The sequence below is a fragment of the Oncorhynchus clarkii genome, chromosome 33 (genome assembly GCF_045791955.1).
Source record: "Oncorhynchus clarkii lewisi isolate Uvic-CL-2024 chromosome 33, UVic_Ocla_1.0, whole genome shotgun sequence".
Taxonomy (NCBI): domain Eukaryota; kingdom Metazoa; phylum Chordata; class Actinopteri; order Salmoniformes; family Salmonidae; genus Oncorhynchus; species Oncorhynchus clarkii.
The window spans coordinates 17,807,287-17,821,992 of record NC_092179.1 but is presented as its reverse complement, the minus strand read 5'-3'; the positions used below and the strand labels follow the sequence as shown (position 1 = coordinate 17,821,992).

General features: G+C 44.5%; 1 protein-coding gene across 1 annotated transcript in view; it reads left to right on the top strand.

Annotated features, from left to right (window-relative positions):
* Positions 1–60: 60 nt before the first annotated feature.
* LOC139393000 (chemokine-like protein TAFA-2) overlaps positions 61–14,706 on the top strand; it is a 51,148-nt gene continuing 36,502 nt past the window's right edge. Inside the window, exon 1 of the mRNA XM_071141316.1 lies at positions 61–249. The gene's annotated coding sequence lies outside the window, so the exon portion shown is untranslated. The remainder of the gene's footprint in view (positions 250–14,706) is intronic.

The following is a 14,706-nucleotide window of genomic DNA, read 5'->3' as shown; positions in this document are numbered from 1 at the left end:
ATTTTATGTGCTCTATCAATCTACAGTCAAGTATTTGTTCCAAGAAAACGAGCAGTGTTTCATTTGTGTACGCGTGGATTTAATTTTCGGATATATATCACTGTCAAGCAATATTGGATCCGTCCTACACAAATCTAGTCTGTGCTGATGTCGCCCGCGGACAGACGCACCGCTGGATTGTAGCAGCGCCGATGGATTAAAGGGCAACCTTAAAACCTTTTGGAGGGCGCGAAGGGAGCGGGGCAGCAGGTATGAAAGCATGATTTTCGCATACTTGGTCAATTTTGTGCGCCCTATAATGATCGCGACTGACACTTAAAAAGTGTGCGCAGTCAAGCACCATTTTTTTTATTGCGTGCTACAAGAGAATTGGTCTACAAGGAGCTCACCTACTAGGCACATGCCATTTCAACGTCTAGTTTTGATTTACATTTGATTGAGTTGTCAACTAACGTGAAATAATCAATGTAACAATGTTATTGGATTTAGGTTCAAAGTTGGGTGAAAAAAAGAGGACCTTTCCTTAGTTAATTACTTTTTGCAAATCCAATCCGTTTTCCACGTTTATTCAACGTCATCACATTAGTTATTGTTGAAATTATGTGGAAACAACTTTGATTCAACCACTTTTTGCCCAGTGGGCGTTCTCAAGAAGTGCTTAACTTGAATCTCATCAAAATCAAGTCAAGTCTGAAATAATTAGCGCGATAATGACTGGGTTTGTTTTAATCTTGATGTTGATCATACTAGCTACCAGCACGAGTTTAATTACCAGTCAATCGCCCTCATCTCGAGAAAGTGCACCTCGAGTGATGTGTGGACCTGCATTTATTAGGCTATGCCAAATGCATCAGCTCATTATTTATTTTCTCTCGATCAAAAGTTTAACCACTGAAATTTCTGGCATCATTGTAACTATTTAGATTGTCTTTATAATTAGAAATCACACATCCCTTAATCCTCCTGTCCCCTAAATATGGTTTAACTGTCAAGTTAGTTGTCTATTTGGTCTTGGGGCAGTTAATAAGGGAACCATATATGGTGATTCTCCATCCACTCATTTTATGCACAGACATCCATTGGTCTGCCGACAGTGCAACCATTGTTTATTCAGTGGGCTGCCATACACGACAGAGCTGCCTCTTCAACATTGGTCCACTGTCAAGGTCCAATACTAAATAGGCTTGTAAATTAACAGGCTAAATGCATCAGAAGGGCAAGTGTGTCCTCTGGATAGTCATGCAACCTAATGACTAGCTGTTCAACCCAAGACAGTATACCAGAACAAGGGGATTTATGTAGGCCAATTGAAATCTATGATAACATTTAAAAACACAGGGATGCAAAACTACAAACATGCTCTCTCACTGTGGAGAAGCCAAATGTGTTTTTGTCTGATCAAAATCTGGGTTTTCAATCAAATAGGTTGTCTCTCTCTTTCTATTTTTATGTGTGCCTGCACCTTACACTATACCAATTCAGGGGCACATGAGGTGTTCTTGCAGAGTAAAGATTTGAGAGGCTTGATATGAAACAGACTGCAAAATGTGGTCTCATCCTACTGGCAGTCAGAGCAAGTTAATGACAGCCTTGATACTTACCATGATACACTATAAATGATACGAAGTAAATGTGGAGTCTGAAGAGCATTGTGGTGTTCAGGTATGACGTTATCATAAATCTCAGTCAGTAGAATATTGAAGCTGTTTGTCAGGCTGCTACTTCTTAAAACATCTCATATTTGTATCTCTCCTGCTCATCTTGTGTCACACTGACATTGTTAATCAGATGACATGAGCATTTGTCCATTTGTCACCAGTGACAATTATATTACACCTCATGGAGAGGGGATATGGATTTTGAAGACGGGAAGAATTTGCACTCACAGGAGAGCGAACACACACGTTAGTGAGCACACACACACAGGTGCATGCATAGTAGTTAGTCAACATCAATAACATCTACTGACAACTGCCCCAACTCCCTCAGACAGACAATTGATGAGCACCTCCTTGGCTCTTATCAGACTGGCTACACTATGAGGGGACATATCACAGAGGAATGCCCTCTCCAGCTGGGTGACCTGGTGCCAACTGTCGGCAGCTGTCTGGCCAGAGCCGGATGATGATTCTCCAATGTCACATCCCTGGTGTGTACTGTGCCCTTTCCCATTCAGGGCATTACCATTGATCCACCCATCCATCTATGAATCTGAGTGGTTGCATTTATCTCAGCTCATTCCTTTAAATGATCAAACAAAGTGGCAGGTGTTAGGCTGTTGAAATGACAAATTAGGCTTTTAAATGAGCAACATTTCTTATTGGTGGGTTATGAACCCTACATTGACCTGCTGCTATATTAACACATAAACCCTTGTGGTTCAAGTCCCCTCTGGAGCTTTTCTGTGATGTCTGGCTTGACCTTTCAGTAAGAGTCAATGAGGCATCCTTGTTCAGGGGTTCCCAAAGTGGAGTCTGAGGAGATACTGCAGGGGGTCCATGGCAAGACCTCAATATGTCTATATATATATATTTTTAATACCCTTTTTATGAATATTGCTAGCAAGAACAGTTTAATACATTTTGTATGAGATGCGTGGAAAAAGTTGAGTGTACAATACAATGTAATATTATTCATCCACAATTTATGTTCTTAACCTTTTAGATGCCCAACATGGGCCTGGGAGGCTCACATGGATATTTGTATACACAGTACTCCATCATTTACACATTTGTCTCTACTCAATTCTTCTTATATTCCCCCAAAATGTTTTGAACATAATGCAGTGTAATTTAAGCTTTAAAACGGCAGCTCTTTCACTCTGCCCTATGGCAAAATGTGTATAATTGCAATAAATGAGCTTTAAAACGTCAGAAGGTTCTCTTTCTCAGGGTCCGAGACTTGATTAGTCCGGCCATGCACTGCAGAAGTCATAGTAAAACTGCTTGTATGCTATTTGAATAACTCTCTATATAAGAGTTGTGTTCTGATATTCTGAGAGGGTCCCCAATATGTTTGCTATCACAAATGGTATCACAAACTGACATGCCTGAGTTGTAAACTAATTCTACGGTCACAGATTGATAATGGTCACGGAGGTACATGACCTATAGTCCTAATGGTGATTCTATAAAATCAATACATTGTGGATTTAATCTAGTAGACCATTTCTCTTATCAGGCTTAGGTTACATGGGTAGAATATCCTTCAAAATAAATAGATGTAGCCTATGACCTCAAGTACTTTTGTAACAACTTTTAATATCAATGTGACATATCCTTGGTGTCACTTGAAAGGCGTTGGAATGTGATACATTCTATATTACTCCGCAAAGAGAGAACCTATACTGTAGCTCTCGACTGTTCTGGGCTTCATTTTCTTTGTGATCAAAACAAAAGACTTCAGAGGCCAAGCTCTCGCTCCTTCCTCCAGAAACTATAGAAATGTGTGAAAAAAATTGGTAGTTGATTGTCACCCGCTGTGCCTGCGTTTGATGTAAGTCGGCAGCAAGGGCTTTTTTTCCCCCTCTCTCTCTGCCTGTCCCATTCTTTTTGATCAGCCTTTTCCAATTGGAGTTTATACAAATTCACCAGCCGCAGAATAAATAAGAGAGCAGAAATGCCAAAATAACAGCAAGTCCCGCCCCTCACCACCACCTATCTAACCCCCCCCCCCCCCCCCCACCCACACACACACACACACACACTGTTAACATACACCTCATAGATGTTATTTTCCTACTCCTACTCTCGCTCCCTTGCTCTCTATCCAATCAAATGGGCTTTGGCACTCTAGTGCCAGGGTTTTGCTAGGTCCTCCCAGGATCCATTTGCCAATGCCGTGCGGACGCGTTCGTTAGCATCATGTCCGCCTTCATTAGTCTTTGTTTAGAGGCTGAAGGCTTTGTTCCTTTTCCAATTTAACACATTGTCCGTGGTGTTTTCGACAATGTTCGCATCTCTCTGCCTTCCCCTCCCTCTCCATCTCTTTTGCGCTCTCTCACTCTTTTATTCTCTCTCTCTCATTCTCTCTTCCCCCTCTTGTCTCTGGAGAGGTACATTGTATATTTCACCATGAAATAATACAGAGTGAAGCACAGCTGTTTGGCACTGTGTTGTGCATCACATGCTTCTATAAGTGGTGGTTTCAATTTAGTAGGAGGAAAGAGGTTTATTGTAGGATTAGCTATTGTGAAATATAGAGCATTTCACCATGCATTGAGTCACTTCCTGTTTGTGTGTTCTACTGACTAAAGGGTACTACATTGGCCTATCAAACTGGCCCTGTGAATCGTCTGTTGACTGTGGAATGTGATGGTTTTAAGTGTGTGGCCAAGTAGGTACTTGCCGTTGTCGACAGCCACAACCTTTTTAGATCCACAGACAACATTACTTACACAATTATGAAAGAGTAGGTTATTGAACGTGATGCTCTTCTAAGTTCCATGTTGTTGACCAAGCCCACTGGGCAAAAACTGGTTGAATCAATGTTGTTTCCACGAACTTTTAACCAAAAATGACATGACATTGCATCAACGTGGAAAACTGATTTGATTTGCAAAAAGTCATCAGTGTCTTTTTTTCCATTTTTTTTCACCCAACTTTTAACCTAAATCTAATGGCAGGGTGACATGTTTGGTTGAATTCACGTTAGTTGACAACTCAACCAATTGTAAATCAAAACTAGACGTTGAATTGACGTCTGTGCCCAGTGGGATGCTTTGTTACGGTTTTCATGCTCATTACATGCGTACTCCATGTGTGCACACCAATCGAACATAACTATGACCTCTCTCTTTCTCTATACTTGTGATTGTCTCCGAAGATGGCTGGCAGCCATTGCTATCCCAGGATCCTCTTCTGGTGCGGTGGCTCTCACATTCCCTGTCCAAAATTGCCCCTTCCTCTGCTACCCCCTCTTCCACCCCTTTCTTCTTCATGGGCCGTCCTCCAGCCGTCTGTGATCCTGTTTCACACCGCTGGTCTGCGTCCACCTTTCCCCACCACGGCCGTTTTATCTCTCCTGCAGGGTCTTAGCAGGGCTCTGCGTGTGGCCCAGTGGCTTAAAAACATGCGGGCGTCACGCAGCTTGCCAGCAAGGCCCAGAGAAGTCTCCACAAATACCAATACTCTTTGGATAGTAGGAAGACAACTTTTCATTGCTTTTTGTTGGTTTGTGGGGCAAATCTGTAGCTACATCAAACTGTTGTTTACCAGTAGGTCTCTGGCTCTTCAAAATTGACAGTGTGTTAACCCTTTGAGCTAAAGCCAAGGTTGTAGTTCCAGGAGGCAATTGCTGTGTTTAGGTCAAAGACAAGGTGACATCACAACCTCCAGGCTGGCAATGCCTGACTAGAGATTTAGACTAGCCGCCTTTACAAATGTCTGGCATCACACATACCTTCAACATAACTAGGCAGTGCAAATAGTTTAGCAGATAGCTTACTTCCTGTTCAAGTAAAATACATTTGTATTTGTAACATGCTTTGTAGACAACGGGTGTAGACTAACAGGGAAATGCTTACTTACGGGTCCTTTTCCAACAATGCAGAGGTAAAAATAAGATTAAAAAAGGAATAATACACAGTGAATAAGGAGTAGAAATAACAAGTCAAATGATCATGGCTATATACAGGGAGTAGAACAATAACATGGCTATATACAGGGAGTAGAACAATAACATGGCTATATACAGGGAGTAGAACAATAACATGGCTATATACAGGGAGTAGAACAATAACATGGCTATATACAGGGAGTAGAACAATAACATGGCTATATACAGGGAGTAGAACAATAACATGGCTATATACAGGGAGTAGAACAATAACATGGCTATATACAGGGATTAGAAGTACTAAATCGATGTAATTGAGGTAGCTATGTACTCTGCATACAGTATAGGTATGAGTAAAGTGACTAGGCAACATAATAGATAATAGACAGTAGCAGCAGCGAGTGTGTGTGTGTTTTGGGGTGTCAGTGTAAGTATTGTATGTATGAATGTGTGGGTAGTGGCCAGTGTGTGTCCATAGAGTTAGTGCAAGAGAGTTGGTGCAAAAAATGGTCAATGCGTTTAGTCCGGATAGCCATCTGATTAGCTATTTAGCTGCCTTGTTTAGAAGTCTTAGGGGGTAGCAGCCGTTCAGGGTCCGGTTGGTTCCAGACTTGGTGCAATGGTACCACTTGCCATGCGGTAGCAGGGAGAACAGTCTGTGGCTTGGGTGGTTGAAGTCTTTGGATAAAAATGTGGGCCGTCCTCTGACACTGCCTGGTATAGGAGGTCCTGGATGGCAGGGAGCTCCGCCCCAGCAATGTACTGGACCGTACACACTACCCTCTGTAGTTGCCTTGTGGTCGGATGCCAATGAGTTTCCATACCAAGTGGTGATGCAGCCAGTCAAGATCTCTAGATGGTGCAGCTGTAAAACTCCTTAAGGATCTGAGGGCCCACGCAAAATTTTAACAGCCTCTTGAGGGGGAATAGGTATGGTCATGCCCTCTTAACAAGGGGGAAGAGGCGTTGTAGTGCACTCTAAGGCTGTGTTTGTGTGTTTGGACCATGATAGATCCTTAGTGATGTGGACACAGAGGAACTTGAAGCTCTTGACCCGCTCCACTACAGCCCTGTTCGATGTGAATGAGGGTATTCTCGGCCTTCCATTTCCTGTAGTCCACAATCAACTCCTTTGTCTTGCTGACGTTGATGGAGACGTCAGCAATAGGCTGTCTGATCGTCGTCTGTGATCAGGCCTACCACCGTCGTGTCGTCGACAAACTTAATAATGGTGTTGGAGTCGTGTGTGGCCACGCAGTCGTGGGTGAACAGGGAGTACAGGAGGGAACTAAGCACGCAACCCTGAGGGGCCCCCATGTAGATGATCAGTTTGGCGGATGTATTGTTGCCGACCCTCACCACCTAGGGCCAAGCCCATCAGGAACCAATTGCAGAGGGAGGTGTTCAGTCCCAGGGTCCTTAGCTTAGTGATAACCTTCGAGGGTATATGGTTTTGAACACTGAGATGTAGTTTGATGAACACCAGTCTCACGTAGGTGTTGAGACACTGGACCTGTACTGAACGCCATCCTTTAGACATCTGCAACGTCAATATATAAACTCATTCCAGCTGACATTCTAGAGTCTAAACAACTGACATTCTAAAATCTAAACAGTCTAGAGAGGGTCACTCCTTATGATTTGCATGGATATGTCAAATGGAATGCTCCATGACAGAACTGTTCATTTTGTCTGTGTTTACAGTATGTGCGCAGGGCATCTGTGTGTTTCAGCCAAAAAACTGTTCATGGATATTTGTGTATACATACATACTACATGGATGCCTATGCATTTCTACTACGATCATTTCCGAAATTATTGGCACCCTTGATAAAGAAGATATAAAAAGACTGTATAAAATACAGTGAGGGAAAAAAGTATTTGATCCCTTGCTGATTTTGTATGTTTGCCCACTGACAAAGAAATTATCAGTCTATAATTTTAATGGTAGGTTTATTTGAACAGTGAGAGACAGAATAACAACAAAAAAATCCAGAAAAACGCATGTCAAAAATGTTATAATTTGATTTGCATTTTAATGAGGGAAATAAGTATTTGACCCCCTCTCAATCAGAAAGATTTCTGGCTCCCAGGAGTCTTTTATACAGGTAACGAGCTGAGATTAGGAACACACTCTTAAAGGGAGTGCTCCTAATCTCAGTTTGTTACCTGTATAAAAGACACCCGTCCACAGAAGCAATCAATCAATCAGATTCCAAACTCTCCACCATGGCCAAGACTAAAGAGCTCTCCAAGGATGTCAGGGACAAGATTGTAGACCTACACAAGGCTGGAATGGGCTACAAGACCATAGCCAAGCAGCTTGGTGAGAAGGTGACAACAGTTGGTGCGATTATTCGCAAATGGAAGAAACACAAAAGAACTGTCAATCTCCCTCGGCCTGGGGCTCCATGCAAGATCTCACCTCGTGGAGTTGCAATGATCATGAGAACGGTGAGGAATCAGCCCAGAACTACACAGGAGGATCTTGTCAATGATCTCAAGGCAGCTGGGACCATAGTCACCAAGAAAACAATTGGTAACACACTACGCCATGAAGGACTAAAATCCTGCAGCGCCCGCAAGGTCCCCCTGCTCAAGAAAGCACATATACATGCCCATCTGAAGTTTTCCAATGAACATCTGAATGATTCAGAGGACAGCTGGGTGAAAGTGTTGTGGTCAGATGAGACCAAAACTCGCCGTGTTTGGAGGAGGAGGAATGTTGCCTATGACCCCAAGAATACCATCCCTACCATCAAACATGGAGGTGGAAACATTATGCTTTGGGGGTGTTTTTCTGTTAAGGGGACAGGACAACTTCACCGCATCAAAGGGACGATGGAAGGGGCCATGTACCGTCAAATCTTGGGTGAGAACCTCCTTCCCTCAGCCAGGGCATTGAAAATGGGTCTTGGATGGGTATTCCAGCATGACAATGACACAAAACACATGGCCAAGGCAACAAAGGAGTGGCTCAACAAGAAGCACATTAAGGTCCTGGAGTGGCCTAGCCAGTCTCCAGACCTTAATCCAATAGAAAATCTGTGGAGGGAGCTGAGCGTCTGAGCGTTCAGAACGCTCTGCCTGAGCGTTCAGAACGCTCTGCCTGAGCGTTCTGGAGCAGATTTTTTTATCAATGATCTCTCTGTACTTTGCTCCCTTCATCTTTCTCTCAATACTGACTAGTCTCCCAGTCTCTCCCACTGAAAAACATCCCCACAGCATGATGTTGCCACCACCATGCTTCACCTAGGGAAAGCAAAGTACAGAGAGGTCCTTGATAAAACCTGGTCCAGAGCACTCAGGAAATAGGACTGGGGTAAAGGTTCACCTTCCAACAGGACAGAAACCCTAAACACACAGCCAAGACAACACAGGAGTGGCTTCAGGACATGTCTTTGAATGCCCGGACTTGAACCCGATCAAACATCTCTGGAATGACCTGAAAATAGCTGTGCAGCGACACTCCCCATCCAACCTGAGCTTGAGATGATCTGCAGAGAAGACTTGTAGCGCCATATCCAAGAAGACTCGAGGCTGTAATCGCTGCCAAGGTTCTTCAACAAAGTACTGAGTAAAAGGTCTGAATACTTATTTCTGTTTTTTAAATGTATACATTTTCAAAAATGTCTAAACCTGCTTTTGCTTCATCATTATGGGGTATTGTGTATAGATTGATGAGGGATTTTTTTTATTTTAAATCCATTTTAGAATAAGGCTGTAACGTAACAAAATGTGGAAAAAGTCAACAGGTCTCAATACTAGCCTATTGGCATGGAGGTGGCGTCTAATTGTAGATTTGGAGACTTGGTGACCCTAAGATGCGACACACACACACACACACACCGCAGAGCCTGGCTTGATCTGGCACTCTGCCTCCCTCAGGCTATTTAACCCGGGGACTGTAACCTAAAGACTTTACCCTCAGAGACTGTGGCTTTCAATCTGACCACTTTCCTGCTCTTATCTGGTGAAGAGGCCATTTTAATAGCTTACAGCCAGTGCCCTATCAGGCAGCTGAGTGTAGTGAGGATTCAGATAAGGCTGACATGGAGTCAGGCGTGAGTAACAGGATAAGAAGACCACAGATAAACGGGGGTTGAGTCTTCTCCAAGGGAAAACACTGGCCTCAGGAATGCGGCGAAATATTAATAAGGAGACTCCATTCAATTAATTAAAACTAACATTGTTCCTTGGGTTCCGGGAGCCAGCATGAATAGCATGAACTATCTGGTAGTCAAATGCTGTGATATAGCAGTCAATGGAATTGGCAGTTAAGTGTTTGTATGTTTTGTCTGTGTGCAGGCGTGCCGTGTATGCATGTGTTTGTGTGTGTATTATTATAAAAATAAAAAAAATTGACCACTTTATTTGTTTTGTCATTTTTTGTTGAGGTTTGCATATTCATTTTTAAACAATACAATACTAATGTTTTAACTTTAACTCAGAAATCAATATTTGGTGGAATAACTCTGATTTTCAATCACATCTTTCATGCATCTTGGCATGCTCTCCACCAGTCTTTCACATTGATTTTGGCTGACTTTATGCCACTCCTGGCGCAACAATTCAAGCAGCTCAGCTTTGTTTGATGGCTTGTGACCATCCATCTTCCTCTTGATCACATTCCAGAGGTTTTCAATGGGGTTCAGGTCTGGAGATTGAGCTGGCCATGACAGGGTCTTGATCTGGTGGTCCTCCATCCACACCTCGATTGACCTGGCTGTGTGGCATGGAGCAAAACCAATCCTCAGAGTTGGGACATCAGAGCAGAACCAGGACAACCGTGTAGGTGGCTTGATTCATGCGTCCTTCACAAAGACATCTGCCCGATTTCCAGCCTTGCTGAAGCACCTCCGAGATCATCACCGATCCTCCACCAAGTCAGTGTCTCGAACCCACTGTGAAATTTGGTGGAGGATCAGTGATGATCTGGGGGTGCTTCAGTGGTCTCTTCATTTTTTTCCAGAGCTGTATAGTGTGTGCATGTATGTGTTGGACTTTATGGATTGTTTAGTTGTACAGTGGGGCAAAAAAGTATTTAGTCAGCCACCAATTGTGCAAGTTCTCCCACTTAAAAAGACGAGAGAGGCCTGTAATTTTCATCATAGGTACACTTCAACTATGACAGACAAAATGAGAAAAAAAATCCAGAAAATCATATTGTAGGATTTTGTAATGAATTTATGCAAATATGGTGGAAAATAAGTATTTGGTCACCTACAAAACAAACAAGCAAGATTTCTGGCTCTCACAGACCTGTAACTTCTTCTTTAAGAGGCTCCTCTGTCCTCCACTCGTTACCTGTATTAATGGCACCTGTTTGAACTTGTTATCAGTATAAAAGACACCTGTTCACAACCTCAAACAGTCACACTCCAAACTCCACTATGGCCAAGACCAAAAAGAGCTATCAAAGAACACCAAATTGTAGACCTGCACCAGGCTGGGAAGACTGAATCTGCAATAGGTAAGCAGCTTGGTTTGAAGAAATCAACTGTGGGAGCAATTATTAGGAAATGGAAGACATACAAAACCACTGATAATCTCCCTTGATCTGGGGCTCCACGCTAGATCTCACCCCGTGGGGTCAAATTGATCACAAGAATGGTGAGCAAAAATCCCAGAACCACATGGGGGGACCTAGTGAATGACCTGCAGACAGCTGGGACCAAAGTAACAAGCCTACCATCAGTAACACACTACGCCGCCAGGGACTCAAATCCTGCAGTGCCAGACGTGTCCCCCTGCTTAAGCCAGCTTGTCCAGGCCCGTCTGAAGTTTGCTAGAGAGCATTTGGATGATCCAGAAGAAGATTGGGAGAATGTCATATGGTCAGATGAAACCAAAATATAACTTTTGGTAAAAACTCAACTCGTCGTGTTTGGAGGACAAAGAATGCTGAGTTGCATCCAAAGAACACCATGCCTACTGTGAAGCATAGGGGTGGAAACATCATGCTTTGGGGCTGTTTTTCGGCAAAGGGACCAGGACGACTGATCCGTGTAAAGGAAAGAATGAATGGGGCCATGTATCGTGAGATTTTGAATGAAAACCTCCTTCCATCAGCAAGGGCATTGAAGATGAAACGTGGCAGGGTCTTTCAGCATGACAATGATCCCAAACACACCGCCCGGGCAACGAAGGAGTGGCTTCGTAAGAAGCATTTCAAGGTCCTGGAGTGGCCTAGCCAGTCTCCAGATCTCAACCCCATAGAAAATCTTTGGAGGGAGTTGAAAGTCCGTGTTGCCCAGCAACAGCCCCAAGACATCACTGCTCTAGAGGAGATCTGCATGGAGGAATGGGCCAAAATACCAGCAACAGTGTGTGAAAACCTTGTGAAGACTTACAGAAAACGTTTGACCTCTGTCATTGCCAACAAAGGGTATGTAACAAAGTATTGAGATAAACTTTTGTTATTGACCAAATGCTTATTTTCCACCATCATTTGCAAATTAATTCATTAAAAATCCTACAATGCGATTTTCTGGATTTTATTTTCTAATTTTGTCTGTCATAGTTGAAGTGTACCTATGATGACAATTACAGGCCTTTCTCATCTTTTTAAGTGGGAGAACTTGCACAGTTGGTGGCTGACTAAATAGTTTTTTGCCTCACTGTATGTGCTAGGCTTTAGCTAAGATGATTCTTTATGGAGTCAAGTATATTTGTCCAGGCCTCAATTGTTCCTTTACTAGCTCCATTAATTCTCGCTGTCGATAATTCTAATGTTCTAACTTGTAATTGTAACTGGCGAATTGGGAGAGATGGGGTGATTGCCATCTAAGAGGCAACTGCCAACAGTAATCTTCTCTGATTGATTGAGAGATTCAAGGAGCTATCATCGTGAAGTCACATAGTAAATGCAACGCATTGAATATTTACATTCATGCCCTTATAAGTTGATGGTTGGGACTGCGTGATGCCAAGGTAATATTTTTCCATATTCTTTTCAATTTAAAGAGTTGTTCCGATTCACTTAGATCTGTAGACCATACTTTTTTAATGGCTAGCTCAGAATATGAGCTTTCCAAAAGTTGTTTATATATTATAGAGATCAGTCCTTTCGGGGTCCCAGATAATATTTATTTTTAAATCGCATCATTGGATGATTCGGTAGTTGGGTTTCCTAAGGGATTCCATAGCCAGCATAGCTGACCTAAATTGATAATATTGAAAAAATGAGTTGCCTGGTAATGTTTATGAGTCTTTCAAATCTTGGAATGTTCTCAAACCATTACTATCCATGATATCGGCAAGGATACGGATGTCACACTCGTCGTAATGAATAGTCCAAGGCGCAGCGTGAGTAGAGTTCCACATATTTTTAATAAACCGAAACTCAGCAAAACAAAAAAGCACAAACAAAACGTGAAGCTACTAGTGCACACAGGCAACTATCCATAGACAAGATCCCACCAATAACCATGGGGAAATGTCTACCTAAATATGATCCCCAATCAGAGACAACGATAAACAGCTGCCTCTGATTGGGAACCATATCAGGCCACCATAGAAATGCAAAACACCTAGATGACCCACCCAAGTCACTATCACACCCCAACCAACACAGAGAATAAACAGCTTACTATGGTCAGGGCGTGACAGTAACCCCCCCAAAGGTGCGGACCGCAAAACCTGTCTCAATAGGGGAGGGTCCGGGTGGGCATCTGATGGATGACACAGGGCGTCGGGGGCGGCTCCGGTGCAGGACGCATCGCCGGAGGCTCCAGACCGTGGATCATCGCTGGAGGAACTGGACCATAGATTGTCGCAGGAGGCTCTGGACTGAGAACCCCTGCTGAAGGCTCCGGACCGCCGAGCCGTCGCTGGGGCTCCGGATCGCCGACCGTCGTTGGAGGTTCCGGACCGCGGACAGTCGTTGGAGGTTCCGGACCGCGGACCGTCGTTGGAAGCTCTGGACTGTGGTGGCGCACTGGAGGCTTGATGCGTGGTGCCGGTACAGGTGGCACCGGGCTGATGACACGCACCTCAGGGCGAGTGCGGGGAGAAGGCACAGGACGTACTGGACTGTGGAGGCTCACTGAAGGCCTGATGCGTGGGACCGGTACAGGTGGCACCGGGCTGATGACACGCACCTCAGGGCGAGTGCGGGGAGGAGGCACAGGACACACTGGACTGTGGAGGCGCACTGGAGGTCTAGATCGCAGAGCTGGCACAACCCTGGATGCTCACTCCAGCCCGGCAAGTGCGGGAAGCTGGCACAGGACGCACTGGGCTGTGAAGGTGCACTGGCGACACAGTGCGTAGAATCGGCGCAGGATATCCTGGACCGAGGAGACGCACCGGAGGCCAGGAGCGCTGAGCCGGCACAATCCGTCCTGGCTGAATGTCCATTCTAGCATGGCAACTGCGCGGAGCTTGCACAGAGCGCACCGGGCTGTGAATGCGCACTGAAGGCATGGTGCGCAGAACCGGATAACACAGTGCTTGACCGGTCACTTGCTCCCCACGGTAAGCACGGGGAGTTGGCTCAGGTCTGAACCCTGACTCTGCCAATCTCCCTGTGTGCCCCCCCCAAAAAAATATTTTGGGGCTGCCTCTCGTGCTTGCTTCGTTGAGCTAACGCCACGTATCGCCGCCGTTCCGCTTTCGCTGCCTCTATCTCCTCCTTTGGACGGCGATACTCCCCGGCCCTTGTCCAGGGACCTGCTCCCTCCAGGATTTCCTCCCAGGTCCAGTCCTCCTGACCACTCTGCTTGGTCCGTTTGTGGTGGGATCTTCTGTCACGCTCGTCGTAATGAATAGACCAAGGCGCAGCGTGAGTAGAGTTCCACATATTTTTAATAAACCGAAACTCAGCAAAACAAACAAGCACAAACAAAACGTGAAGCTACTGGTGCTCACAGGCAACTATCCGTAGACAAGATCCCACCAATAACCATGGGGAAGTGGCTACCTAAATATGATCCCCAATCAGATACAACGATAAACAGCTGCCTCTGATTGGGAACCATATCAGGCCACCATAGAAATACAAAACACCTAGATGACCCACCCAAGTCACTATCACGCCCCAACCAACACAGAGAATAAACAGCTTACTATGGTCAGGGAGTGACAACGGATTCCACATTTGGACCATGGTGTGGGATTTAAAATGACACCCTCCAGATCGCAAGGCAT